Below are 4,615 nucleotides of genomic sequence, written 5' to 3' on the forward strand. Positions count from 1 at the left end.
TAAGAAATGCTTACAAAAAAAAAAAGCACTTTCAGAGACGACAAAAATCGTCCCCAAAAACATAAAAATTTGTCCCCTATATTTTTGGGGACAATTTTTTCGTCCCTATTTTTCGTCCTTGTTTCCTCCGTCCTTGATTCTATAGGGGACGAAAAACACGATGTCGTCCCCATTCTTAGAGACGACTGTCGTCCTCATTCTTAGAGACGACTGTCGTCCCCGTTAAGAGGGACGACTGTCGTCCCTGTTCTTAGGGGCAACATCTTGTCCTTAGTCTTACAGACGACTGTCGTCCCCATTCTTAAGGACAATATCTCGTCCTCATTCTTACGGACGACTGTCGTTCCCGTTCTTAGGGACAACATTTCATCCCCGTTCATAGGGATGACTGTCATCCCCATTCTTAGGGACAATTGTCGTTCCCATATAATAGTGACATATTTTTTGTCCCTACAATAAAGGACGACACATGCTCTAAAAAATAATATGCTAATTATTAATTGAAACCAGTAGATTATTGATTTTCAATTAGTAATTAACGGGTTCATTTTTCAACAGCAACTATAATCGGTAATTTACAGGTTCATTTTTTAACAACAAACCATAACCTCATTTATAGACATAAATTAGAAAAAAAAAATCAAAACAAAATGATTTATTATGTAACAATAATATTTAGAAAAAAAATTATTAGAACAAAAGAACTAACAAGTACAAGCTTATTGAGCTCATTCTTCCCAAATAACATCGGTTCTGATATGTTCTACCATAATTCCTAACATCAATCAAACTATATCCCCCTTAATTAGCTTTAAATCGTTTCATTCTTCTGAAATCCTTCACCTGCAAATACACACAGAAAATGCATATAACATTTGCCTTCCTAAATGAAATAATTATTCTCACCATCATTCCGAAAATCATAGGTAGCATAGTTAGTGTATTATAGATGAATTCTGAAACTGATAAAATCATTTCTAAATAGAAAAGCATAGCTAGCTACAAAGTTAATCTTTCAAAAGTTCAGGAATGGATAGCTAAGAACATATATTATTAGTATTGACCGATTTCAAATCCACATAGCAAAGAAACACAAACTTAGCATACAACTGAGAAATAAAAAAGGAAATAGATTTAATATAGCTCATACCTTCTTGAGACTAGCTCCCATGTTGGTGTTAGCATTTCATGCATGCCCTAGTCCTCCCTTGGGCAAGACAAATAACAACTACTTTTCCCTATAGTAGAACCTATAGGAGAAATTCATGTGTGATTACAAAATCTTGTAAGAGAAACACTAAAATGAATATGAGTTAAAACTTATACAATGAATATGAGTTAAAACTTATACAAAATAATTATATGTGCTATTCAAACTTACATGTTGCATAAAATAATATGTTTATCATATTCTGAAAGAGCATGCATCTTCCTTTTGCAAGCAGGTGTGCTCCTTTGATAACTATTTTTGTAGCCTTCGATTCTGCAATGTACATTTTATTTCCAATCAGACTATATGTTACTACTTTCATAAACTAAAAATGCATAAAAGTCATTCTATCGACCTTTAAACACGTTGAATAAAATAAATTGGACTCTCATTATTTATTTTTCTCAATCACACGGGAAGCAACCAATTTACATGTTTAAGTCCAAAACAACACACTTTTTCACTCTAGGGATCACAATGGAATTAAAAGAGTGAGAGAGAGAGATTGAATCAAAGAGGAAAAACACAAAGTAGAAATTGCAAAAGAAGGGGTATTTTATAATAGATTTAGAAGCTAATGTAATTAGAAGCAGACAGTAGAAAACAAAACTAAAGAATACAGACTGTGAATTACCTATAATCAATAATGCTTCTGAAGTTAAAACCAAAAAGTCCCTTCCCAACTGAGTCCTACCAAATTGCTTCAAAAAGTAATAAAGAGATTAGTATTAAGTACCACTAGCCAAATATCTAAGCCTAGTGAAATCAGTGTCCATCTCAACATACCCATTGACATCATGGACAACAACATCAACTAGTATCTGCTTATTTTGCTAAATAAAGAAATAAGATAAGCTTAATAGACAGCAAAAAGCATCTCCTGTCCAAGAAGATAATTATAAGCAATCTCAAGCCTTTTACTGGATTATGATTTTATAGTTATAAAAAAGGCAGGTTATATGGAATAGGCAAGAGTGCTAACTTACTCTTTTTCTTTTTAGAATAATACAACTATATAAGTTGCAGATTTTATGAAAATGTATGAAAACTAGCATAAATGAGGTTAATAAACTCAAATTTTCTGTTATCAAATATCTACAGGAGTATAAGCTAAAAGTAATAAAAAAAATGCATTATCATTAAAATAATTTGAGAAATATGAACACAACTTACAAGCAAAAGCATAAGAGTAGAATTTGTCAACAATATGAAGGCAATAACCTAACAAACCTAAAAAATAGTTTTTTTAATTAATTATGGGGAATACCAACATAATCCTATATTTGCTTTAATTAATGAACACAAATGAGAACCAAATAACAGTAATTGTTAGAGACAAATATAAGATATATGATTGGGCGTTAACTATTAGCTTTGATTTTAGTTCAAATGGGTTGCATGACAGTAATAAGAGTACCCAAACAAAAAATGACAGATTGTGAATCAGAAACTAAAAAAATATAAAAATGACTTCAAATATCCCACAAGTAAGAACACCCTGCTATTAAATGTGAAAGAAAGTAAAAAATAAATGAATTAATAGAACCTGGTCAAGGATCTTATCTCCATGATTTGGCCTCTAATTTCTCTTTGCAAAATGTTAAGAAGATTTTTGAGCAGCTTACACTCATGTTCAAAGGTATGAAACTGAGATTTCCTTCTCCATATCATTTGTCATGTCTGTCATTGTAACACAACAACAATCAATAACGAAACAAGTGTACAAGTCCTACTGTGATAAAAACAACATTCAAAATCTGTAACTGCTATAACCGCCTAACAGGTTTGTACTATCACCTTCACCACCTGATAGACCACTAACAGGTTTGTACACTCTCACCACAACATCCATTACAGGAGATAGTATTGCTTCTGGTTCCTCTTCTCCAGATATCAAAACAGTGTTGAACGATAAGAATAATGGTGGTGTCAATCGAATTCTTGATCTGGATGAACAAACCAGCATCGTCCTCCATCCAATCTTCATCATCCATCCAATCTTCATCATCCTTCATCTGAATGAACAAAAACAACAATAAAACAGAGACATGTGCAAATAATCAATAGAAAACCCAAGCAAGATTACGACATCTAAGGAATGGTTTCAATTGCAGTTTGTTCTTTGTTCCTTTCTTTGTTAAGGAATGGTTTCATTTAGAATTTCATAGCGAGATTAGGACATCTAACATCATGTTGAAGCTACTATAACAGAGGAATAAATCAAGCAGTCAACTATCGGTTTCATTAAATTGAGGGTAGATATACCAAACATTGAGATTTTCATGAAAAAAAAAAAAAAAATAGAAAACCTAACCTTAAAAATTCATTAGAGTTCCGTCTCCAAATTCGCTGATATTGAATTCGTCGATGAAAATTGGGGAAACAAAAGGGAGAGAGGAAGGCAAATGAAGAGGGAAAACAAATAGAGAGAAGAGAAAAGAGAGAATGTAAGAGTGGGGCGATGGCTATGGATGGAGACGTTATGTCGGCTGACAATGAGGGGGAGCCAAGAACGAGAGAGAGAGAGGGGAGTGGGAGAGAAAAGTTGTGGTTAGACAAAATCAGTTGAAATAATAAATTTATATATAAAAGTATTATCTAATCTTTATTAATTAAATTTGTCCCCTTTATTAGATTAAAAAAATCATTAGAGATAATATATATAGTTTTCCTCCATATTAATTTCAAAACTATAATTAAGGATAAAAATTAGGGCTAATTACAAATCTAGCCCAACTAAGAAGGGTCATTTACATATTTAATCCATTTTGCTTCCATTTTACCAAATTAGACCATTTCATCCACTTTGGACAAAATTACCCTTAGTTCTATTGATCCATAGATCGATTTCTGATATCAATCGTTAGCGATTTTTGAAGTATTATGTTCAATTTCCCGTAGAAATTATATGTTTTTAGCTTATATGTCTGTTTTTCTCGCTGGTGTTGCCTCTTTCTTCATCTATAATGGTATCATTTCAATTTTCTCAATTTTCCAACATTTTTCTCCATTGTTGTCGCATTTGTGACGAAATTTATCGCATTTCGTCACAAATGCGACAACAGTTGTCGCATTTCGTCGCAAATGCGACAACTCTTGTCGCATTTGTGACTCTGCGACAAGTGTTGTCGCATTTGCGACGAAATGCTACAACTGTTGTCGCATTTGTGACGAAATGCGACAAATTTCGTCACAAATGCGACAACAATGGAGAAAAATGGTGGAAAATTGTGGAGAAAATAGAAAATTGAAACGATACCATTACAGATGAAGAAAGAGGCAAGACCAGCGAGAAAAGCAGGCGTATAAGCTAAAAACATACAATTTCTACGGGAAATTGAACATAATACTTCAAAAATCTCAAAAATTGCTAACGATTGATATCAGAAATCGAAGAAGATGAAC

General features: G+C 32.8%; 1 long non-coding RNA gene across 2 annotated transcripts; it reads right to left on the reverse strand.

The window, feature by feature from the left end:
• Positions 1 to 810: 810 nt before the first annotated feature.
• On the reverse strand, positions 811 to 3,752 carry LOC136226735 (uncharacterized). 2 transcript variants are annotated; one of them, XR_010687827.1, is made up of 7 exons: positions 3,525 to 3,752; positions 3,008 to 3,225; positions 2,757 to 2,890; positions 1,845 to 1,911; positions 1,382 to 1,483; positions 1,151 to 1,238; positions 811 to 843 (listed from the first exon to the last, which is right to left on the reverse strand). It is a non-coding gene; the product is annotated as an uncharacterized lncRNA (long non-coding RNA). The 2 variants fall into 2 exon arrangements; XR_010687826.1 differs by having other exon boundaries at positions 1,151 to 1,250.
• Between the last annotated feature and the right edge of the window lie 863 nt (positions 3,753 to 4,615).

This window comes from Euphorbia lathyris, chromosome 4, assembly GCF_963576675.1.
Source record: "Euphorbia lathyris chromosome 4, ddEupLath1.1, whole genome shotgun sequence".
Taxonomy (NCBI): domain Eukaryota; kingdom Viridiplantae; phylum Streptophyta; class Magnoliopsida; order Malpighiales; family Euphorbiaceae; genus Euphorbia; species Euphorbia lathyris.